The sequence below is a fragment of the Cyprinus carpio genome, chromosome B24 (assembly GCF_018340385.1).
Source record: "Cyprinus carpio isolate SPL01 chromosome B24, ASM1834038v1, whole genome shotgun sequence".
NCBI classification, from domain to species: Eukaryota; Metazoa; Chordata; class Actinopteri; order Cypriniformes; family Cyprinidae; genus Cyprinus; species Cyprinus carpio.
The window spans coordinates 10,879,407-10,906,374 of record NC_056620.1 but is presented as its reverse complement, the minus strand read 5'-3'; the positions used below and the strand labels follow the sequence as shown (position 1 = coordinate 10,906,374).

General features: G+C 36.1%; 1 pseudogene; it reads right to left on the bottom strand.

The window, feature by feature from the left end:
* Positions 1 to 12,647: 12,647 nt before the first annotated feature.
* Positions 12,648 to 25,458, bottom strand: LOC122142201 (annotated as a pseudogene).
* Between the last annotated feature and the right edge of the window lie 1,510 nt (positions 25,459 to 26,968).

Here is a 26,968-nt window from a genome sequence, read left to right as displayed (position 1 = left end):
ATGATTTTGCATTTTCATTCAGACTAATGGGAAAAGACCAGCAAGTGGGCGGGCAATATGCTAATGTTTCATGTTGACGTCAACATGAAACGTCTTGGGATTCGTTTTAAAAACGACTCGTTTCAATGATTCAGAGTCTACTTTTTCTTTTGAGAGACAATAACTTTATACACGGTGCACTTTCAAATTTAAAACTTTGCAGGATGTTTTCACTTAGAGCTGTGTTAAACACTGCATGAAAGATAATTTTCAAAAATCCATTATAGGGGCACTTTAACCAAACTTTGAACAAATATGATTCTCAGCTATGTTTTGAGAGTTATAACAGAGCGATTTGATATAGGCTACTATTTAATTTATGTATTATGTGTGCACAATTGCGATTACTGTTCCCATTCTATACAATTGATTTTTTTTTATATTGTATCTAATTTGCATATTAATGTGTTCTTGGGGCAACATTTAATGGAAAAAGTAAGTGTAATAATGGGAGTAATAACTTTTTCTTAACATTCTTAACGTTTTCTTAAGAATATCTCTATATCTCCTATATTTCATAGGAATATTGATGTATAGTTTTGTTTCCTATTGACTTGTTGTGTCTCCACAAAATGCCTAATTTACATACTTCTGTACATGTCCTGGTGTCCTGTACAGAAGATTTGTATGAAACTGATGTCCTCTTTTGTGACAGTTTCTGATTTGTAACATTTTCCTGAGATGTTTATTTATGACAAACAATATAATTATTACTCAGATTTAAATAATAATTACAAAACAGTATCATATTTCCATAACTATGGTAAATTTGATTATTTGGTCAATATCAGTCATTTTAAAAGACAAAGGAAGAGGAGTTGTCATGGTCAAGCCTCCAAATATTTGATATCTCTAAAGCCCTGAATGTGACATCCAGACATAAAACTGTGGCATATATGGTCTCTGAGAAATTTGCTAGAATATAATGTCCTCTACAGAGGACTCAAGATGTATGTACCAACACTTTAGGAATTAAAAACTCTTCTCTAATTTATTAATTGTTTTCATGCATGCAACAAGTGGTGATCCAAGTATTGCAATCTAGTATTGTTTATAAGATATCCAACTGGAAGTGAAATTAATTGATTAACAAGCAAGTGTTGCTGACTTCAGACAGGATTTCATTTCACAAGCTGTCACTGCAAGCTGGCCATACACACTCATTCATGGGATCAGTTGGATACTTGGGCCAGTGAGGGGGTAAAGGCGTGTATTTTGGCTCACACTGTATTCGCAACAGTTTATCAGCTCACTCATTTAATCTGACAGGTTTAATATAACACAGGTGAAGTTTGTGGAGCTCTGAATCTTGGCTGATTTTGGCAGAAACATGTGTGGCCGCTGCTGCCATTTCATCAAGACAAAGCGACTCTTTTACCTCCCCGCGGGTACTGACAATGGCTCATGTGTGTACATGTAAAAAGAAGCGAAATGAAATCCATTTTATAAACAGAGAAAGGTCAGTGGTGACGTGGATGAGAAGCACAACCCCTTGTGCTCACAACAGTCTGTAACCTTACTGTGTCCTTTATGCTGCTGTAACAGATGTCAACCATGTAAACTGATATATTTTGATATACTGGAAAAAAAAAACTGATATGTTTTAAATATTTGATATTTGCTAAATTGGAAAATATTTGATAAATTAGAGAAGTTGCTTTTGCCAAGTAATAGCTGAAATAAAAGTACTAAAATGACTAAAACTAACACTGAAAAAAATTAAATGTAAAAAGTTAAGAATATTTGTATAATGTTATATATTTGTCATATTTAATGATATATATATATATATATATATATATATATATATATATATATATATATATATATATATATATATATAATAATTTACAGTAGTATAGATTTGTCTATGTTTGGATATACATACTAGCATATAATAAGAAAATACACTATAAAAATAATAATAATAATAAAAAGCAACAGTGAAAAAAAATAATATGAAAAAGCAAATACATTTGTGAGTCTATAAAAATATACATGTGAAGAATATTGATTATATTGAATATTGATAATATTGAATATTGACACTAAAAAATTATAATAAATTAATATGTGTGTGTATGCATGCATTTATATACTATGCTCAAAAAACATAAATACTACATTCTTTAAAAATAACAAATAAATAAACAAACAAACAAACAAACACATTGGGGTTTTCTGAAACCCAAAACAGTCAATCATGTCATGAATAAATATATCTTGCCAGATCCCATATTTTCTTCAGAAACTAATCTTTTGGATTCACTCATTCTCAGCTTGATTCCTTCTACATTTGGGGGAGAAAAAATAAAAAAATTCTTCATCGTCCTATTTGACCTAGATTCCTTTCAACATGAATGCCAAAGTAGACAGCACTGTAATATCTGAGCCGTTTCCTGTATTTAAAGGTATTTCCTCATTTCACTAATGTGGTGTTGTTTCAGTAAACTAAAACAGTACTCAGTCTCATTAAAGAAGACGTAAACTTTTGAGTCTGCAGGATCATAATAATAATCAAAACATATTAGAACGCTACACAATGCATTTTGCAAGACTTTCATCATAAATCTTTCCTTAACTTTCAATATTAATGCACAAATACCAGCAGCTTTCCAGAAACTGGGAATCTCTGGAGAAGATCTCAGAAATTGGATGTTCTTGTTGTATTAAGAAATCTTCGACATATGGTACACACCTGAAGCAAAACTTTGTTATGGTTTTCCCCATTGATGGAGTTTTGGCATGTATGTATAGTACAATGAATGGCAGCAATTACACTTTTTTTCTAGGAGCAAAAATTCTTGTTTATATGAAGATTACAATAGCAATAATTTAGTTTTTTTTTTAACCAGTTATAGTATATTTGACTAAAATGTCATCCAAAAGCTATCCATCTCACAGAATACATGTTTAAAGGAAAAGTTTCACTTGGCACAAAATTACTGCATTACTGTGGAAACAAGAACAGATTTATTTACTCAATACTGCTTTTGCTGACAGCACATGTTCCTGATCCATCTGGCATCTCATCCACCATAATGATTGTTCATTACTGTCTGTCACTGTCTGTTCATACTACTGTAATGTTCCGATTGCGCTCTTTTTGTGCTGTTTTTCTTTCATTTTTCTGTAAAATTTGCACTGGGGAAAGACTTGTCATTTTTATATGAAAAATGGGATGGTGGCTGTGCTTAGAGTGAGACGTTATTTAGTCTTGTTAATGTGTCAGAAGTAATAAATCAAATCACTCATTCACGTGCACATCACGTTCACGTTAATCCAAAACGTGCGGAAACAAGTAGGAGTTTGTGTTTCAGTAGCCCAGATATTAATTTAATATTCACAAGCAAAGACCACACTGGTTTATTGTTCAGAATGTTAGGGATGAGTTGGAAGAGGATGGAAAGTTAAAGGGGATAGGATGATGATCAGGTTGATCAGGGTGTCTGGAATTGATGGTCCAGAGAGACTCAGGATGGGGGTATCATCTCGTTTGTATATTTAGGCCAGATGATTAGGACCCCCAATGCAACCTTGAAAAGAATAAGGGGAGGGAAGGGTGGGTTCGAGAGAAAGAGACAAATATTACGGTATGAGGCGGCCTGATATATAAAGGATTCGGGAAGTGAGGTGATTGGTAGAGGTGTGTCCTCGCTCTAGTTAACTCCCTTTATTTGAACATTACTGTTTTTTTATTTGAAATTACTGTTTTTTAATTATATAAGGTTTTGTCTAAAGAAATAAAATAGCTCTAATTGTAAGACTCATTTGGCAAGTCGAAAGAGTCTAAAAAAGCTCTGCCACTCAAAAAATTTTAATTTGTGCGTCATATTTTTAACGACTTCCCTTCATCCGTACGTTCACTTCTGATGCCAAGGAAAAGGTGGGCGTAGAAAGGCAGACATTACTTCTGGTCACCATAATATTTCAATTCATCACCAGCAACCTTGTGGTTGCCAGACTGAACCGTTTTCAAAGGTTTAGGAAAATGCAGCATGTAAATAGAAAAACGAATGAGTAAGATTGTTGAAGATGTTCCAAAGGACTGAAAGAGAAAAGTGTAGCATTTTCTTGCCAGGCTGTGAATATATATGCTGTGTTCAGTTTACTTCATCAAAACAGCAGCTTAGAAAGTTATTAATGGTGACTGTTATTTTAAATGACTCTCAGAAAGCATAAGTCTTAAGGTTTGTCTTTCATCATTCGCACAAACATCTTCAGTCTTCAATCTGCTGCTGCCAACCGCTGCACGTGTCAATGGAAAGTTGAGGCAACTCCCAGCCTCATTTGTCCTGCATGCTGTCCAAAGACAGTCCTCTGTGCCTTATTTAGTCAAATGGTAACATATGAACTGCTTTCTGTTTCAAACAACCTTCTGTTTAGGCTTATGAGAATTTTGAGCTTGGTGTGACCAAAAATGATACCCATCCTGCACAGAAGACCTTTTCTTTGTGAGGAAAGAAGTAAAGAGACATAGAGACACTAGATATTTTAGAACCCGAAATTGTTGAAGAAGTAGTTTATTTTTGTTTTCTTTGCGCATAAAAAATATTCTCGTAGCTTCTGTCATGTCCATGGACTATTTTAAATAATGTCCTTACTACCTTTCTGGGCCTTTGAATGTGGTCAGTTGCGTGTTCTGTCTATGCAGGGTCAGAAAGCTCTTGGATTTCATCAAAAATATCTTAATTTGTGTTCTGAAGATGAATGAAGGTCTTATGGGTTTGGAATGAAATGAGGGTGAGTTATTTAATTTTTGGGTGAACTATACCTTTAATTCTTGGCATATATTTCTTGGCATTAAACAAGATGTTGGAAACATTCCTCAAAGATTTTGGTCCATATTGACATGATAGCATCACTCAGATGCTGCAGATTTGCCATCTCCAGTTCCATCACATCCCACTGGTGGAAAGGTTTGCAAGGTTCTCTGTTGGATTGAGATCTGGTGTTGTAGGCCCTTTGCGTTTAGTGAACTCATTGTCATATCCAGAAACCAGTTTGAGATGACTTGTGGTTGTCATGAACATGGTCAGCAAACAACATTCAGGTCTGCTGTGGTGTTTAAACAATGCTCAGTTGGTACTAAGAGTCCCAAAGTGTGCGAAAAAACATCTCCCACATCATTACACCATCACCAGCGTGAACCATTTATACAAATCAGGACTGATCTAAGCTTTTCATAATGTTTTAGGCCAAATTTGGACTTTACCATGCAAATTTAGCAGGAGAAATTGTCAGACCAGGCAACCTATATCCAATCTTCTATTGTCCAGTTCTGGTGAGCCTGTGGCAAACTGTAGCCTCGGTTTGGCTCACAGTGTGGTCTTTCGATGCTGTAGCCCATCTTCTTCAAGGTTTGACGTGTTGTGCATTCAGAGATGCTCTTCTGCATACCTTCAATACCTTACTGTGCTTTTCTATTAGCTCAACTCAGTCTGGCCATTCTCCTCTGACCTCTGGCATCCACATTCATTTTTGCCCACAGAACTGCTGCTCAATTAATATTTTCTCTATTTCAGACCATTCTGTGTAAACCATAGAGATGGCTTTAAATGGAAATAGATCAGCAGTTTCTGAAATACTCAGACAACAGCAACCATGCCATATTCAAAGTCACTTAAATCGACTTTCTTCCCCATTCTGATGCTCCATTTGAATTTCTGCAGATTGAATTGACCATGTCTACAGTTGCTGTCAAGTGATTAGCTGATTAGATATTTGCATTAACAAGCTGTTGAACACATGGTCTGTGTTGTTGATTAAGTAGTTGATTGCTTGTTTCGATGCAACTGCAGATTTTTCTGCAGAATCCATGGGGTAATAATATTTGTTTCAATCCACTGTTTTAAAACAAAGAAAGAAAGAAAGAAGATAAATATTGAACTGTTGACATAATGCAGACTGACAGCTTAATTGGGGTCAACAACCAGAATTATTCTGAACATGCTCACAGTGTTGTTCTTTGTCTGTTCTCACTTAGTTGAAAAGAGCAGGTGAGCATAGACACCTTCTGGTTTTTTCATTTTCTCAAAGTGGGTATTTTCCCTCTGTTTTTTTACATTGTCGATTATGCTGTAAGAAAGCAGTGCTAACACTAATATTTCCATGTCCTACGTTATTGCTTTTTTGAGTAATTTCTATCCAAAGGCACCAAACTCCAATAAACAGGCAAAGTTATTTATCAAGCTGTTGAAATCATGTCATTATATGTTTAGTGGCACTTTATACTATATAAACATATGGTTACTGTGGCAGTCACCCTACATTATGCTGTTTTGTTATGATGTCAGTGTGGCTGGCTGGTAATTACACTCAAGTTGTGTTTCTGGACTGCAGGCGTCCAGGTGGAACACAACTGGATTTTTTTGGAGAATGATGTTTCGGACATCAGCCATAAATCTTGGCTTTCTATGGCACAGCAGACTGCAATTGTGGCAGGTCTGAAAACAGACAGGCTGCATTGACAAAGTGGACTTCTAACTAATAAACAAGTTTTAACAGATGACTTGAGGTGTCGGAAACTGCAGGTGTTAAATATATTTACTAAGCAGCTCCTGGTTTAGTAGTTAATCGTATTTACCCATCCTTCTTAACCCAGAGAGACATTTCAATTCTTCGTCTAAATTAGATCTACAGCATCATCAGTCTGAATGAATGAATCAGTTAAGTGCAAGCGTGCTGCTGCTCGATAAAATGACTCTATACTCCATAAGGGAATTGTTTTAGCTGTTACGGCGTTGAGGCGTGATAGAGCAGTTAAACACTGAAAATGATTCCATCTGGTTTTTATAACAGACAAGATGGCCTCAATATTTTGCTCTGGTACATTCATTGTGGCCAGTCCAGGGGTTCCAAAAAAATAATCCAAATCCAGAACCACAAAAAAACAATAAGAGATAATAATAATCACATTGGGTGGGCTGAACATATAACTACATGTTCAGTTTAAAAGAGTTTTGCGATTCATTGGGGACTGTCGACCGGAGTTTATTGTAAAATGTTTTTTAAAACAACGTGAGTTTGGTGAAACCACACAGATATTACAATCAAGTGCTACCCAGTAGGCCATTATAACAGGACATTGTGACATTGAGAAGGACAGTGTAAAAGTGGCCCCTCCAAAACCTTTCTGACATATATGTCCGATTCAAAGAGTTCTGAAGTTTTCCCCCCATTTAAAGCTAGTTCACCCAAAAAATGTAATTGTCACCATTTACTCTCACCCTCATCCTTCCAAACCTGTATGATTTTTCCTCTTATTTAAACATAAAAATACGATATTCTGAAGAAGCTGCTGTTCCCCTTTCTTCCGCATATATTTCTTTCCCTACTATGGCAGTCATGAGGCCAAAAATCTTTTTGGTTCTTCAGAATTCTTCAAAATATCTTCTTTTGTGTCATACATCTTCTTGTGTTTCAGTTTACTTCATCAATCAGCAGCTTAGAAAGTTAAGAATGTGACTGTTATTTTACATGGACTTCAGAAAGCATAAGTCTTATATGTTTGTCGTTTCCATTCGTCACAAACATCTTCATCTTCAATGCGCTGCTGCCAACCGCTTCAGCGTGTCTCAAGGAAAGTTGAGGCCAACTCCAGCCTCATTTGTCCTGCATGCTGTCCCAAAGACAGTCCTCTGGTGCCTTATTTAGTCAACTGGTAACTAATGAACCTGCTTTCCTGTTTCAAACAACCTTCTGTTTAGGCTTAAAGGAGAATGTTTGAGCTTGGTGTGACCAAAATGATACCATCCTGCACAGAAGACCTTTTCTTTGTGAGGAAAGAAGTAAGAAGACATAGAGACACTAAGATATTATAGAACCCCCGAAATTGTTGATGAAGTAGTTATTTTGTGTTTGCTTGTGCGCATAAAAAAATATTCTCGTAGCTCCATGTCACATGGACTTTTTAACTAAGTCCTGACTACCTCTTTGCGGGGCCCTTGAATGGGGTCCAGTGCGTTTCTGTCTATGCAGGGGTCCAGAAAGCTCTTGGATTTCATCAAAAATATCTTAATGTTTGGTGTTCTGAAGAAGGAATGAGGTCTTATGGGTTTGGAATGAAATGAGTGTGAGTTTTATTAATTTTTGGGTGAACTATACTTTAATTCTTGGCATATATTTTAACAAGATGTTGGAACATTCCTCAAGCTTTTGGTCCATATTGGACAATATAGCATCACTCAGATGCTGCAGATATTGCCCATCGCCAGTTCCATCACACACAGCCCACTGTTGGAAAGGTTTGCAAAGGTTCTCTGTTGGATTGAAGATCTGGTGTGTTAGGCCATGTGAGTTTAGGTGAACTCATTGTCAAGATCCAAGAACCAGTTTGAAGATGACTTGTGGTCATGAACATGGTCGGCAACAACATTCAGGTCTGCTGTGGTGTTTAAACAATGCTCAGTGGGGTACTAAGAAGTCCCAAAGTGTGCGAACAAACATCACCTCCCCATCATTAAAACATACATCACCAGCGTGAACCATTTATACAAATCGGAACTGATCTAAGCTTTCATAATGTTTATGGCAAATTTGGACTTTACCATTCAAATTTAGCAGGAGAAATTGTCAGACCAAGTCAACCGATATCCTCCTCTCTTTCTCCTCCCACCTTTTGGTCCAGTTCCGGGTGACCGTGTGCAAACTGCTGTTAAGGCCTCGTTGGTGGCTCACAGTGTGGTCCTTTCGATGCGGTAAGCCATCGGCGGCAAGGTTTTGGACGGGGTGTGCAGGCCAGAGAGGCCGCTTCGGCATACCTTCAAGACCGGACTGGGGAGAGAAGAAGAGCGTGTCTCAAAGTGTCTGTTCGTGTGTGTCCCTAGTCCCACACACAGTTGGAGGAGTCACCCTTCCCGTTTGGGCGTTCATGTCTAGTTCTTCCGTCTGGTCGTCCTTGCTCTTCTCGTTAGTCCCTCTTCGGCCAGGAGACAGCGTGCCTCCTGGGCGGTGAAGGTTGGGGCGTCTCGTGCACGTGGTGGTCCACACACCCCTTAGTGTGGCGGCGTGTCAGGAATAGTGGCGCGAGGGTCAGACCATTCGGGGGACCCAGAGAGAGGAGCGGGAAATGGGAAGAAGTCACAGTTTCGGAAATCTACTTCAGACCACAGCAAACCGACCGTACTCTTGACGCCCATATCAAAGTCACGTAAATCGACTTTCTGTCTTCCCCAGTCTGATGCGGCCTTTGATCGTCTGCAGGAGTTGAATTGTGGACCATGTACTACAGTGTGCTGTCCAAGTATTTAGCTGATTAGAGATTGGCATTAACTAAGCTGTTGAACACATTGTCTTTGGTTGTTGATTAAGTATTGATTGCTTGTTTCGATGAACTGGCAGATTGTTCTGCAGAATCATGTGGTAATATATTTTGTTTTCAATCCACGGTTGGCAACCCAATTAGAAAAACAAAAAAAAACAAAAAAAAACTGGTTGACATAATGCAGACTGACAGCTTAATTTGGGTTTCCACAACCAGAATTATTCACCTGACATGCTCCATGGTTGTTCTTTGTCTGGTCTCACTTAGTTGAAAAAGAGCGGTGAGCATATAACACCTGCTGTTTTTCATTTCCTCAAATGTGTATTTGCCCTCTGTTTTTTTACAATTGTCGATAATGCTGGAACGAAAGCAGTGCTGAACACTAATATTTCCCATGTCCCTACTTATTGCTTTTGTTGAGTAATTTCCTAAATCCAAGGCACCCAAACTCCAATTAAACTGGCAAAGTTAAATTTTACACGTCTTGAGACGGCGTGCAATCAATGGTGTCATTATCTCGGTCCCTCTTAGGGGCAGTTAAGATCCTATAAAAATAGGTGACTGTGGCAGGCAGGGTACATTATCCTGTTCTGTTATGAGGTCAGTCGGCTTGCTGTAAATTACAACTGAAGTTGTGGTTTTCTGGACTGCCAGGCGGCCAGGTGGACACAACCTGGATGGAGAATGATGTTTCGGACATCACCATAAATCTTGGCTTTTCTACTATGGCAAAGCCAACGGCAATTGTTTCAGGTCGGAAAACAGACAGCTTGCATTGGAACAAAGTGGACTTCTAACTAATAAACCAAGTTTTAAACAGATGACGTGAGGTTGTCTGAAACTGCAGGTGTTGAAATATTTTTACGACAGCGCTGGTTTAGTACTCGTAGCTTAATCGTCACTTTTCAACCTGGGACCTTCTTATCCAGAAGACAAGTTCAATTCCTGCTGCCTAAAGGATAAGCTAACAGGCATCTAACAGTTCTGAATTGAATGAAAGTAGGTGCCAGCGTGTGCTGCATCGGTAAAATGATTCGATAATTCCGAAGGGAATTGTTTTTTAGCGTTTACTTTGAGGGTGAGAGACAGTAAAACACTGGAAAATGATTTTCTCTGGTTTTTTATTATACAGACAGATGGCCTCAATAGTTTCTCGGTCCCCATTCATTGTGCCTAGTCCCCAGGGTTTTCCAAAAAAGGATCAAATCCAAGAATCCATCCAAAATAATAATTATAATATCACATTGTGGGCTGAACATATAACTACAATTTCAGTTAAAAGAGTTTGAAGATTCATTGGGGACTGATTACCTGAAGTTTATTGTATCAAATGTTTTTAACAACTAAGGTGCGAATAACACAAAATTATACACCTTGCCTTTGACTTACTTCAGACTCCTTTTCTTCCACGACATGTTGGGCACACCCCCCCCTGAGCCACCGCGCGACATAGTGCGTAAAGTGCCCCATCAAAACCTTTCTTGACATATATGTCCCCGATTCAAAGAGTTCTGTCATTTTTTCCCATTTAAAAGGATAGTTCACCCAAAAATGTAAATGTCAACCATTTACTCACACCTCATGCCATTGCCAAACCTGTATGAGTTTCCTTCTTATTATGTAAACATAAAATAAGAGATTCTGAAGAATGCTGATGGTTCCCATGTAACTTCCATATATTTCTTTCCCCTACTATGGCAGTCATTGAGGACCAAAATCTGTTTGTTTTCTTCCAGAATTCTTCAAATATCTTCTTTTGTGTCATACAATTCTTCTTTTGTGTTTTAACCTTGGTACAGTTTTGGAAAAACATGAGGCAGGAGTAAATCATGATAAATATTATAGACTAGATATATATATATATATATATATATATCTATTCATAAGATATTCTATGATATATATTAGTTTTTTTTTTGGCAAACACACACATTCTTTTAGCCGAAAAAGCTGTACTTGCTGGTTCTCTGAATGTTCTAAAACAAGTTAGTACTTTAAAAAACCATTATGATGAAACGTCCAGATAAACGTTTCAGAAGAGTTCCACAAACATTGCATGAGATAACACTTTTGTGGCTAGTGTTTTTGGGAACATTCACTAAACCCCAGATAACTCCTGAACGAACATTATATTAAGAAGAAACAATTTTTTCCAGTAAGGTTTACTTTAAGCAGAACCTTGCCAAACGTCAACCAAAGTTCTCAGAATGTTAGCTGGATATGTCCTTTTATGTCAGCAACTAAATATAATGTTTCCCCCTCTGTTTTCATTTTTGATTGTGACTAAACCATTTGAGAACCATTTGCCATAGTTCAACTCCAAAGTTCGTGTCATCATTTACTCATCTTAAAGTTATGAATCCAAACCAAACCAAAAGGTGATGGATATTATTGACTTTCCATACTTCCAGAAATCAATGACTGCCGTCAACTGTGTTGCTCCGTCCACATTCTTCCAATGTTCCCTTTCCTGTGTGGTTCAGCAAAACAACAAAATTCATACAGGTTTGGACAAAAATTCAGGGTGAGTAATGATAACAGAAAGTGTTCAATTTTTGGGTGAACTATCACCGTTAAGGAATGACAAAGGGCACCTCAAATTCCAGTTGCCATAATATAAAAGCATTTTTTTGGGAACCTCCGAAATCCTTAAATCAAAATTCAGTCTTTTTTCTCTGAGACAGGACACAATACCTATGCATACAGCAACCTCATTAGAATTAATATCATGAGACAAGGCTATTCACAACAAAGCGATTTACCGCGTGGTTTAACCGATGTGGACATTTCATATTTATGGTTTTGTTGGGATGTTTTTTTAGATGTAAGATCCGGCCCTGGCAGGATTATAATCCCACCTAAGCTTCTATTATCATCAAAACCATATCAGCAGTCCTTTTCCTTTGCCCTACAAGCAAAAATTACATAAAAATAAATACATAAGTGAAAAAAAAGCAATAAAAATATAAATGATTGAGACTTCCTCCACATGTAATGAAACTAAAAAAGCTAACATTCTTTAACAATGTTCTTTAATACAACAATAACGATAAGATTAAAAACTCCTTAATTGTGCTTTTTTTCTCTGCAATACAGACACCCATTATTCCCTGAATGATCCTCTAATTACATGCTTTTTAGGCAATACAAATGGCTAATCAGCTTGATGCATTGGAAAGGGTCCTCCATCTATAAGCAAATAGTTCAGTCAACATTCATGTGAAAGAAAATACAGCACAGGTTGGTTAGAGCAGAAAGGCCTTCACAAATGGCCACTATTACAGCCTAATCAACAGACCGAGTCGTATGAGGGACCCACGATTTTCAGCACACGCTCAAAGAACTACTGCGTATACCCTGATGCCTGGCCTCCCGAGGGGTTCTGCAGACTGCGAGAGAACACAGAAGTTAAATAGCAATGTTTCCCAACCCTTAAACATAATTGTGTTCGTACCAGCATTCGGTGAGAAGCCTATTTAGTAGAGCTGTTAAACGATTTATCGCATTTCAAAATAAACATTTTTGTTTACACACTATCTGTACTGTTTATTTATTATGTATATACAAATATTTTACATGTATATACATGTATATTTTATATTATATATTAATATATTTAATATCTATAAACATTGCATATTTTTCTTTAATATATAAATATATGTGCATGTGTTTGTATTTATATATACAGTACATAATAAATATACACAGCAGACACTAATATATTATGTAAAACTTTTATTTTGTATGTGATTAATCGCGATTAATCATTTGACAGCACTATTATTTAGTTAAAGTAGATGTTTATGATATTTTTAACATATCCTTTGTGATTATCTGATGGGATGGCTGTGTTCATTTTAATTGTTAGAACACGTTCATTCATCTGTGATTTTGTCTGCCATACCTTTGAAAGTGACATACAGTATCAAGTTTACTCTATCAAGCATGCTTGGAGTGGAGCCACTGGTACAGCTCTACCCTAATCAGCTTTATTAATAAGGCCTGTGATTTTAAAAGCTAAAAGAGAGACAGGCTGCCCCATACTCTGCCTTACCCAGCTCCACACAGGCCAGTTTGGGGATAAAACCTACCTTTCTGAGATATAGCCGTTCTGGTAAGAGGAAATGTACAGCTTCCTGTTGTCTGTGGGCATCACGTCAACGTAACCACCTGATTCGTTTCTTAAAACACCCGCATGAATTGCAGATCTGCATATACTAGATTTCTGCAAAACAAATTTACATTTAAAATGAAGTCTTTGGTGGGGCAGCAATCTTCTTACTTTCAGTTTGATTTTAAAAAATAAACAAAATGCTTACATCTGAATAAATTTTGGTGCCAATGACTCGAGAAAGGTGGGGATTTTCTTGCAGGCAGTTCTTTGGACAGTAAATCCTTGTGGGAAGAAAAGAAAGTTTGGAAGATTTTGTTTGACAGTGTAATAATAGTAGTTTCAAATGCTACGGCAAGTTTCGTTTTAAAATAGATTACACAAAAGAAACTTTCACCTGGGGGTTTGGTTCGTTACAGATCAGTTTTACCTTGGACAGTGTCTTGCAGGCTTCTGGTAAGGGCACAGCGCAGAAAACTGTTGTCTCGCATGTGATAACTTTTACTAAAACAAAGGAAAGATGATGAAATTAATAGTAAAGGTACTGTATGTAACAATCTGGATCATGCAAGACCCCTCTGTTTTGCATTGGGGTCATGATTATTGTTGTCAGGGTTTATTTTGCAATGATAACAGACTGGTTGTTCATCATTGTGCTTTTTCCTCAGCTACTTATACTGTATATATATATATTCAATACCTATTATTACTATAACTATTTTTTTAAGAAGCTTATTTTATTCAGCAGAGTGTACTAAATTGACAAGAAATCAATTGACAAGAAATGACAATAAGGACATTTATGTTATAAAAAAAAAAACATATTTTAAATGTTGTTCTTTTGAACTTTTTATTCATCAATGAATTCTAAAAAAAAAAACCATTAAGCAGCACATCAGTTTTCAACATTGATAATAATAATAAGAAGAAATATTTGTTAAACCATCAAATCAGCATGTTAGAATTATTTCTGGTGATCATGTCACACTGAAGACTGGAGTATTAAACAGTTTTTTTTACTGTATGTTTTATTAAATCAATGCAGCCTTGGGGAGCTTGAGAGAATTCTTTCAAAAACATAAAAAAAATAATTTAAATGTAAATTATTTTAATATTTGAGAATAGAATGCACAGTGTTACAAGGAGTTGTGAAACTAGCATAGCCATGTGGGAGCTTGAGAGAATTCTTTCAAAAACATTTATATAAAATATTTCACTGCTGAATGTCACAACAGAAATTAAGTATTACAGAGAACCATGTAATATATTCTAAATTGTAATTTACCTGTAACTTTGGATACTGTGAAGGCATTGGCACTCTGGTATTTCCTGCAACATTTTCATTATGTTAGATGAGATGTCTCTAATGCGCATGAAAGTCAATCTTGAGGAGACTGCTTACCCCGAGGGACTGAAGTCCATTTTTGTATGATTTGATGAAGAAGTCCTTTCTGCCCTGTCTTGTGACATCCATCCAGCCTCCATCCTTGTCAATGACACCGTAATGAATGCCTGCCCGGCAAATACTGGATTGCTGAGGGCAAAGATATTGTCAGTGTGAAAAAGTTTGGACTATATGTGATAAGATAAACAAAAAAAAAAACTTTATGCCAGGCTTAACATGTCATAATACACTGTTCCAACCACTTTTTTGCCATGCTGTCTAAACAACCAGCAGGACACTCATACCTATTACGATGGCAATAATAATAATAATAACAATAATAATAATCTGGGAAAAATAATAGCAGAAAACTGGACTGAAAATTGGAATTATTATTATTATCATGAAAAAGACCCATGTGATGTATATGGCATTGTTTTTTATCTCCACCTATTGCATGTGGTGCCTTTACACTGATCTCTTAGCTTTCGGTCACATGTCACAATCTGGGCTGCATAACAAAGCAGAAAAAACACAGGTGGTTCATTTATGTTTAGATATGCTGTATAATTTAGCAGCACTGCACTTCAGAATGCACAGCTCTGTTCCTGCAGTTTCTGTAAAAGCAAGCCGTGGAATTCCCAGCAGGAGCTCATGGTGGCCAGCAGCAGGAGATCTCAGCTTTGGGGCAGTCCCAAAACCCGCTTTCAGCAAAGGAAGCAATTTTAAAACCCACAGTATTCATCGTCCCCAAAGCAAACATACTCAGCAGGGAGATCACCATTATGAGAACAAAAAAAACTCCCTGCTGCACAAAGTGACTTGCAACATTAAATATATGTTTGAAAAAAAAAAAATTGACAGATCCATGCCTGGTGAACATCAAAACAATCAAGTTTAAACAGAAATAAATTTGCATGCTAGCAATTTCTGGGTGCAGTCACAATTCAGAAAATCAATTTTGGTTTTTCAAGCACAACTTTTTATTTCTGAAAGTGGTTTCCCCCATGACGCTGGAAAGTATAATCAGAGAACCACAGCTTACACATCTGCTCTTTGCTCACAAATGCATTTTGGGCGTCCTGGTTGGACTTGGGGCCTGTAAACGGGGCCCAGGGCTATGAGGGGCCTCTGGTTCTATAGAATTTCTTTTTCATCGTGTTTTCCCTCACGTGGGCTTTGTCTATTTGTTCCATCACCTGAAAATAAAGCAGAGAAATGAGCAGTCTTACAGTCTCTTAAGCTCACCAAGGCTGCATTTATATGATCAAAAATATAGTGAAAACAATACAGTGAAAACAATACAGTGAAAACAGTAATATTTCTGTCAAATATGACCCCAAACCTTTGAACAGTAGTGTCTTTATGGATAATATTGGAAGCTACTTCATTAAAAGCTCATAACAAACCTTTATAACAGAGGTTTTTCTCTGCACATTCCTCCATAGCTGGGTGGACAGGCAGAGCAACCAGGGTGCCATGCTTATATGGGGCATATCCCCACCAGTTACCCCTGTACAGGATGAAACACACACAAGGACAGACAACATTGACAAGCTATCATAATATAATGCCAGTGAATGAGAGCAGTTATTTAATAACAAATGAGAATAATTTAATAAGTTACTCACTTTGGTGAGTAGTTGCACACAAGATAAACAGCCTTTGCCCAGATCTGGCCCCCACACATTCATGTTGTAGCAGACATTGATCGCACAGCCATTCGACTACTAGTTGCCCAAACAAGCTGGAATCAGTAAGGAAAACAGACAATCAGTTATATCTGCCTAAAGTAAATCTATCCTTAAATAGCCTTAGGCATTATCTTTAACATAAGGAATATGTGCTATAGTCTATTCAAATTCTTTTTGTGTGGGTTTTCTAATCTTGTCTTTACAATGGCCCCAATCTTAAAAAGAACACACAAACAAAAGAAAACAAGTAGTTATAGCCATATGATTTACTATATGTCATGTTATAATCCAACCTATCACTAAGATTTTTTAAAAATAATCTTTTATTGTGTTAATTATAATTTTTTCATTGTTTCATTTTGCTTTATATGTTTGGTGGTTTGGTAGTCTTTAACTGTTTAGTAGTAGAAATATTTTGTGGCCATTTACGGTCACTGCTCAGCTAAACTTCTGAGGTACCTCAAGGCTCTATCTTGTGACGTCCTTAGTTTTAATATGCTACTATATGATTTACAGCCCTTACAACTGCCTTCTAACATCTAAGAATCATTGTCAAAAAGGCAGACAGATATTGGCACTCATGTTCACTGGTAGCAACTGAAGCGCTTCATGCTCTCTCCTGTCTGGTGTTCTCCAAATGCCCAGTTTAGACTCCAAACAATTTTAAAAGGCTGCACAGCTGAAGTGCTTGACAACCAGAACGAGAGCACATATTACATTGGTTATTAAAATTCCTTCACTGACATCCCATAAATTTCAGAATTGGTTTTCAGATCTGTCAAATGCATAAATGGATTTGCACCTACTGTAAATACACTTGTGATATGCTTATGAGGTATGCTATTACTGTATATATACCTGAGTGTAGTGGGTACAGACTGGACCACTGCACCTAAAAGGGCAGTGAGGGTTACATTCCTGGGGGTAAGGGAACGAGTAGTCTTTGACCTCATCATACCAGGCTTGTACATGAGAAGTAGGTGGACGGTATCTGGGGTGAACATTAAAAAAAGCATCATTAGTAATAGCCTACATTTAATGCACTGGACTAATGCAATATAAAGTCAAACGTTCGTTGATATGTATACTACTGTTCAAAATTTTGGGGTCGATTTTTTTTTTTTTTTAATGTTTTTAAAAGAAGTGTCTTATGCTCACCAAGCCAGCAATTATGTGATCAAATACAGTAAACACAGTAATATTCTGAAATATTTTTTTACAATTAAAAACAAACCGTTAAATGGCTAAATGGATATTTTATATTTTAATTTATTTTTGTGTTTGATTTGTTACTGTGATGGAATAACATCAAATAAAAATCTTTTGTAACATTATAACTTTTAATTCAGTTATTATTATCAATGTTGAAAAAAGTTGTACTACTTAATATTTTTGTGGAAACATTGCATGATGCGTTTTTTTTTTTTCAATATAATTTTTTTACAACAATGTTGTAGTCTTTAATGTTGCTCCTGAACTATTTAATCTGTCCTAAATAAAATGAATAATTCATTTCAAAAACTTTTGAACAGTGAATTCAAACCACAGTTCATTTGTTTTTTATGTGTTTAGTATTACTCCTGGGTTTTTTATGTAACAAACAGTCTAGCATGGTTGACTCACAGACTCAGAAACCAAAATAAGAACATTCTTACATATCTAGATATCTAGTTAAACTTCTAGAAAGTGCATCAAACCCTTGCTAGAAATTCCCTCAAGTGCCAGTATCTTTTAAAGATCTGTTGACACTAACTTCAAACATTCTTCAAAACAGCTCACTGTATCAGCATGGTGCCTTTGACTTCATTTCCAGGTGGACTGAAAAAAAAAAACATGTCTGGCCTTACTGACTAAAGTTGTGTAAACCAAGCCAACTGGATTACAGTTTGCCAGATCTAAAAATCAATCTCTAGTTTTATATGCAATATGCATCAAGCAGTCAGTGAACAGCATGTAGGTGGTCTTTGAGTGTGCTATCTGATATTGAGACTGGTGTAAATATAGCATTTCACTAGTTTATTTTAAATACATGTTAGACATACAGTACACCACAATTCTGGTCTGGGGCCAGTAAGTTTTTTTTTTTTTTTTGTTAATTAGTATTTTAAGACTTCTTTTACAAAAAAATTTAAATAAAATAAAATAAATAAAAAATAAAATCACAATGACCCCCAAACTTTTGAACAGCAGTGTATTAATAAAGCTAAATTCCAGCTGCAACTCAATGACTAGTAAGCTCACATTGCTATAAAACACCAAAGGACATTCAGACCTTCCCCAGTGCACTCCCAGGTTCTGACCAATCTGAGGCAGCAGGCCAGCTGGGCCATGTTCCCACAGGCAAGTCTCAGCCCATTCCTGAGCACTCCGCTCCAGTTCAGTGTCCCACACCTAAAAGAAATACAGAGACATGGCAGAGAAATACAGATTCAGATGGAAACAAGTGGCAAGTAGAGCGCTACAGAAACAAAGCTGTTTAATCTCTAAACTTTTGTACTGTATGTGTAGTTAAGATGATGACCTGTTTATAATGTGGTTAACAGGAAAATGATCTAGTCCTGTGAAAGTCAATGGCTGTTGTAGTCAATAATATTATGTCAGTTTTAGCAGGTTAAGTTCTCTTTAGACTTCAATACAATGTGTGCTTGCAGGCTGGAGAAAGAACCAGGTTTCTTTCTAGTTTATTTCTCTTGTGTCTTGATTCAAACGGCACAGATATTTTTTATTATTATTATTATTTTTGGATACAATAATCTTCTCCATGTGTTTCTGTATCTGTCTTCTGTAGCTCCTGCTCTGTGTTGCTAGGTTTGGTCACAAGCTACATCATTCAAGGCCATTCACATATGTGTTTTTCCGTCCATCTGACCCATATTTTGCTGTTTAATAAAAACATCTCATTATTCTGGAAAAGTATAACAGCACTTTCACCTTGAATGGAAAGCATGCACAACTCAAGGTTGGAGAGAAACCTGAGCCAGAATTGTGGCTGGGGAGTTATGTGCCCTGTCACTGCCCATACATGTTACACTTTTTTTCCTGGGTAGTCCCAAAGCACAGTCCAGTGCTAAACCTGCCCCAATAAGGTCCCTAAAATAGCTGAAACAATTGCCTGAGACATTAATCCTTGAAGTGAGCGCCTGCCAACTGGATGTCTGCTTGGTTTGCTAAGCCACCAATCAAAGTGGGCCTTCATACTGTAGAGATAAAGGAATATTCTGCATTCAATAAAGTTAAGATCAATGATAGCATTTTGATTCATCCCTCATTTTCTTAACAACAACAACAAATAACAGACTTCAATGGAAGCGAATGGGGCCATTATTTGAACGATGTAACAGCAGAAATGTGCAGCTTATAATTTTATAAAAACATTATTATTTTTCTGTTAAAAATTGTGTAGTTGTAAAATTGTTCTTATCATTTTTATGGTCATTTAGTGCTTTAAGCATTATGCTGTCATGGTGACGAAGTTGTGAAACTGGATAAAAATGTCAACAATTTATTATTAAAATATTTTATATAAAATTTTAATTTAAATGTATTATTACAATTTAAAACATTTAAAATAAAAACAGATAAAATATCAAACATATTATTAATATAAGTTTAAAGACTAATACAAATATTTAAATTAATATAAAGTATGAATTAGAAATAAAAGTTGGGAAATTGAAACTTAAGAAAGAACAACAAAACGAATTTTCAGAAAAGTCCAATTAAAAGCTAAAGTAAAAAGATTTTTTTAAAACATTAGTTAATCATGTTTTTACACTAAAATCATGTTAACGCATTATTTACATCTATATTATTGAAACATACTGAATATTTTACTATTTACAGATTGCCTCCATTCACTTCTATTTTAAGTGCCTCACTGTAACCCAGGTTGTTTTTCTTTTCTCTAATAATCAACTAAAATAATCAACTAGTACATGAATACCCTAGTAAAATTTTAATATACTAAAAAACACATTTTAGGCTTAAAAATAAGTTTCAAGCGATGTCAGTAAATCCGTTAATAGATTTCAACTATACTTGGTATGAAATAAATTTATGTTAAAAAATGACTTTTTTACTAGGGTCTTAATGGCTTCTGGTATTAGGGTGTACTAAATCATGCATACAACAAAATCGAACACTTCTAAAACACAAATAGATTGTTTAGCGGTCAAAATCGAAAATTGAACATCAGTTAGGGTTAGGGTACAGATCTGCAAATTTCCACCAGTAAATGGTCTATCCTGCAAAATCTGTAAACTCAAAATTGCAAAGTGATTCTGTTTGCACAGCGCTCTTGGTAGGGGAGGCCCCCAAGAATCTGACCGCACTTAGACAGGACTAATAAAGAAGAACACGTCCCGTCAGTGCAGACACTCACACTCTTTCACACACCATTGTTTACTTCACTTGACACCTCATCAGCTGCACGTTTTTTTTGTCATCTGGTCACATTCCAAGAAAATGAAAAATTTCCAGCGTCCCTCAGGAGCTCATTTTTTCTGTTGAGAGGGAAAGTATTAAATGAAAAAAGATAGAGTTATTGCAGCTGCTGTACAGCATATGTGTGCCTGTTGAAACGAGGGTCTGTTGATTGCTCGATTTCAGACTGGAATTCTGCTGTTTTGCCTAGAATTCCAAATCCGGTATTATGAGAGGCTGTGGAGGGCTGGAGCTGCGCATCATCACATTCCATGTCTCCAGATCCATCACACCATTCCTATTACTCTCACTCTGCTGAGCTGCCCAAACTCCACTCCCGACACCCAGTTAACAATCCCTGCAAGGCATCTCTCAAACCACTGCCCGTCTTTCTGAAAAGCTGAAATATATAAATGGGTCTTAGTGTTCAAGAGCTCCATGCACCACTTATTTTTTTCTGTTCTAAAAGTGTAAACTGTATTAGTCTCATGGTACTGGTTTGTTTAGCGTGCAAAGGAACAAGGCTTCAAATTCTATTTTAATTTTAGTCTGAAGCAAATGGTTCAAACTACCAGTCAAAAGCTTGAAATCCTTAAGGTTTTCATTTCTTTCTTTCTTTCTTTCTTTCTTTTTTTTTTTTTACAGAAGACTTCTCTTGGAGAGCCTAAGGCAGCATTTATTTGATCAAAAATACAGTAATTGTATTGTGAAATATTGTGAAATATTACAGTTTAAAGGAACTGTTTTTTTTTTATTTTAATATAATAAAAATGTATGTTAAATTGAGATGTTACATTGTTTTCAATTTGACTTGTTTGCTAAAAAATAATAATAATAATAATAATAATAATTTATTCCTGTGATGGCAAAGCTGAATTTTTAAATCATTATAATATGTTAGGTTAGATGCTTGAGAAACCTTTGTTATTATTAGAAATATTAAAAATGTGTTTTTGCTGCTTAATATTTTTGTTTAAATCAGTATACATATTATTTAAACAGTAAAAGTTTTCACAGTATATTTAATCAAATGTATGCATTTAAAAAATCTTTCTAAAAAATCTTTTGATTCCAAATGTTTGCTTGGTATTGTAAAACAGAGCAAATTTATTTCTGTATAAATTCTGTTATACTGATCCAAACCTTTCTTTTGAAGAAAGATTTAGAAGAATGTGAAGAAACTGTTGAAGAAATTAAGACAAAATGTTCATTTTTGAGCAAACTATTCTTTTAATACCTCTTGGGAGCTGAGGGCTTTGTAATGTTTGGTGGTAATCCAGCCAGACTAAGCATGAGGAAATGCTGCTTCTGAAACAATATTGAACTGTATTTGTTTTACAGCACCTCAGATACTGACATTCTGCTAGTTTATATCCACGAGTCAACATTGCGCAGAAGGGGCTCTTCGTCCGTTTCACAGAATGACTGGAAGAATACTGGGAATAATAATTCCTTCCATCTCAACAATGATCCTTCAGACAGAACAATATATATGTGATTTACATGCAGACTAAAGTCTTGATGGTGGTGAGTGTCTGCAAGTGTGTGGTCCTCTGTTAAACAGCCCATTGAAAACTGACAGTGCTTGAGCAAAGAAATCAGGGCAACTTTCAGGAAAGCAATACGTTCACTAAAGCTGTACAACTGTTTATGCAACCTTCAAATATGCATATTATTTTGATACTTTATTTCTATCCTGCAATGACACTAATTGTCTGTAATAATCTCATGCCTTTTTATTCTTTTTTCTCATAAACCTCTGGAACCCCACCATTCACTTTGCAAACAAAGACCAGGTAATTACAAACAAATACACACTTGTGTTAGCATTTTTTTTTCAAGGCTTAGTAGATCAGACGATAACCTTTATACTCTTCTCCAGTCCCATTTTACAAGTTATTTTTACTAACCCTATAATTTTGACACATGAATTTCTAAAACCTCTAAATTATCAACATCATCAAAACTTTGCTGACAAAAGTGAAAATGAAGTGACATACAGCCAAGTATGGTGACCCATACTCAGAATTCGTGCTCTGCATTTGACCCATCCAAAGTGCACACACACACTCACACACGCCCGCAGAAGTGGGCAGCCATTTATGCTGTGGCGCCCGGGGAGCAGTTGGGGGTTCGGTGCCTTGCTCAAGGGCACCTCAGTCGTGGTATTGCCGGCCTAAGACTTGAACCTACAACCTTAGGGTTAGGAGTCAAACTCTCTAACCATTAGGCCATGACTTCCCCACAGTTGTACATAACTGTTGTACATAATGGGTTAAATATATATATATATATATATATATATTTGGATGGGTTAAATATATATATTTAGCGTACAGAAAACATTTTACAGGTTATTACTGAATTTATAAATATTAATAATTAATATTAATCTTATTAATATTACTGAATTTATAGTTCTTTTGACTGCTTATTAAAATCAACTACTTTCTCATCAGGCTATACTAAAAAGGCAATTCATGTTGCTCCCCATTATAAGACTATTAATTCTCGATTCTCACACTTTTGCTAAAACTTTTGCAAAATGATTAGGTCATAAAAAAGCCCATGAATTTGAAATTACAATTTTACCTCTATGCAATAGCAAAACCTCAAAAACAACTGTTGACTGCAAATCAAGTCAATGCAAAACTGACTGCAAAGTTGTATTGTGTACACATACCGATAAACCACATTGGATATTTATTCCTAATATGTGTTATTGTAGAGATGTTGTAGTGTAGAGATGTTTTACCATGTATTCCATATTTGAAGCTGGTGGGTAGACCTGCCCCCGGAGTTTGTTGTGGAGGTCCAGGATTGCTTGCATGTCACTGGCAGTGATGGCCCTCTTGCTTCTCTGTCTCTCCACCATCCAGTCTCCATCATCATCCAGGTACTTCTCCAAGAGAATGCTGAGATCTGTGGCGTTAAACAGCACCATGGCAAACACACTCTGGGTCACCAGCAGGAGAGAGAGACCTCTCAGTAATGCAGAGGTTAAGTGACCCATGGTGGATGAGTTCTGATGATGACGTCTGAGGGTCTGAGGGTAACTGAAGAGAAGAGGAACAGCTTTTTAGGCAATAAAGCTGATAAATAAAACAGGTACAACAAAAAGAGAAGGAGATTGGGGAAGGGTTGCCTTGGAAGAAAAAGATGGAAAACTCTTTTGTTTTGTTTTGTTTTGTTTAAATTTTGAAAATTAGGCTACTATAAGTATTCCACTAGGGACAGAATTTTGCAGATGAAAGGAAGGTACAAACAGGACATGACACTTGTTTCTTTTTTTTTTTTTTTTTTTACATCATGACGCAATTACATCTTCACTTGGTCCCTGGCATTCTGCCTTACTACTTAAGCCTGTACATTTCTGTCAATTACGTTTCGTTATCATGCAAAATCATTTCAAAATCATTTATTTTTGTATTGTATTGTGCTTCTTAATTTTTGTGAGTCATATTAATTATCCACGTCTGCAGCCTAATTTAAAAGTTAATAAAAAGGTATGCTTTTATATGATTTTTTTAAAAGCATTTAACCCAAACTGAAATATTTATTACAGTTCACAACAGAAAAAAATATATCCAGTCTTAAAACTTAAAACTTTTTTTAAAAAATACTACGTATCCTACTAAAATTTATTCTTTTTCATAGACGAATAAAACTGCAGTAAACTCAATTAATAGGCATAAACATATTTCCACTATGTTTTAGTTGAAATTCTGATATTCGGCTTTTAAAGTAACTTACTTCTCAAGCCATCATTTAGATCGGTTCCTTACAAAGAGGCTCTCTGTTCATTACGATTTTAAAACACGCCCCTCGGATCGAGTCATGTGAGTTGACTCGGGGCCGAATCAATTGTGTGAACAAATTGTTCAAAACGGCTAACCTCGATTCATTTAAAAGATCCGATTCAAAAGAACGATTCGTTCACGAATTTGAGACGACTGTATCAACATCAAATAGGCTTTAAATCAGATGAATGACGTCTATAGTAGAACAACAAATAAAATATATCGCAGACTTAATGCAAGCTGTACGCTAAATAACAAATAGTCTATTATTTTGCTAAGACATCGTGAAAGTAGACAGTCTCAACATGCAGAACAACTGACCATAACTTCACTAGCAACTGATTAAAAAGTATCTATTTTTGAATGTTACACTTTTGAATGCTGATTACCTGAGACACTGTATCCAGCGAATGAGCGCTCACGCAGCTTTTCTGCAGACTTACCAAAAGTTTTAGTAGGCTACTGAGCAATTCAAGTGTAGTGACAGTAATGTTTTTGCGAATGATCATCCATAGATCCCAAAGCATCTGTAATCGCGCTCATAAATGCAGTTTAGCGACCATCACTGTGCCGTGGAGACTCGGTTCCCTCTATATGTGACAGGCTGCAGCATCTCTTTAAATCCACACTCAACTTCTTTTACAAAGTCGAATATCTTTGCAAACCACACCTCCCGTGTTTCAGTCACCCCACCCGTTTAACCTGGATCCAAAGAAATATTTAGAGACTGGATGCTTTTGTGTGTATAAATGTGTGCCATGTGTGGTAGAGGCTAATGCAAAATACATCGTTATTATTTTTATGCAACGTATTGTTATCCAGTAAAGTATGCAAGAACTCATGGTGGTGACATGGAGTCAACAGAGCCTGAAAAATTCCTTAGATTCTAACCGTGTTGATATGAGAGTATTTGTATTAGATCTCTTCTGAAACATCCCAAATGATTAGCTGGTTTGAGTTCAAATTCATTGTTTAGGGGCCAGAAGATCAGACCAGGCAACATCTATAGTATAGTCCAGTTTTGTTCAGCAAGTGACCAGCATAGCCTGGAATGGTACCTGGGCTTGGGAACCTTGGGAAAAAATGGCCATCTGCTGCTGTCCTGTGTACTTCACCGATTGATGTTTAGGCCTATTCAGAGATGTGCTTCAGCAAAGAACTGACATGACATGTGGCTATTTCACATACTGTTGCCTTTCTGTCAGATTGCACCAGCCTGGTCATTCTACTCTCACCTCTCTCATTAATAAAGCATTTTCACCCACAAAAAAATGCTGCATGCTGGTTATTGTTAGTTTGTTTTGCACTATCCACCCCAAAAAATCAGCAGTTTATATTTCAACCATGTGTGGCACCATAAATCATTCAGTAGTTGGATCACATTTCTTCCCAATTTAGATTTTTGACAACAGAACCACTGGACATTATCTGCATTCTTTAATAGGTGTAACAAGTGTATATACAGGGTTTTAAGAAGTTTGTTTTTAGGATTTAGAAAAATGAAAATGAAAGTTAATTTATTAAATTTACTAGGCACTAGGTCACTAATCAAATAAGGTAATTTGTGACATCACAAAAGTCAGTTTTTCTTGCTTCCATGTTAATTAACAAAATTGTAATAATAATAATCCTGCATTGTATTGTAAAAAATAAACAAGAAATACAATTACTGTATCTGCTAAATACAAAACGTTTTAAATCATAACATGACCATCATCTTACCCAACCAACACCAATATTTATATTTAGATATTTGGCTAATAACTTTACAAAATATGATTTTTTTACTATTTGCTATATTTTGCAGAGCTCACACTGTCTCTTAATGTAAATCACTGTTCTATCTGCTATACAGTAGCTCATGTGCATACATTTGAACTCAATCCAGTTTTATTGCTGACTCTTTAATTCATATTTAGCATCTCTGTACTGTCCAAACCAGAAGCTGTGCTTTTGGAGTACAGCTTTACATTGCACTTAATGTTATAATGAGTCTCTACAGCATGACCTACCACATTTTAAACAGCAATGAACCAAAGTTTGCGGCTGGTTGTGTAGGTCACTGGCATGGGGCCGTGACCGCAGCCATCAGAATGGATAGCTGTGTGAAGAGACCAGGACTCTCCACAACTGAAATAGAAATGCCAAGGTGTTTCATGTGCCAGCAGGAGGCCACCACAAAACACTACAGTAATTCATAAGACACAGTCAGTATAGAGTCATGGCATTTAAAGGGACAGTTTACCAAAA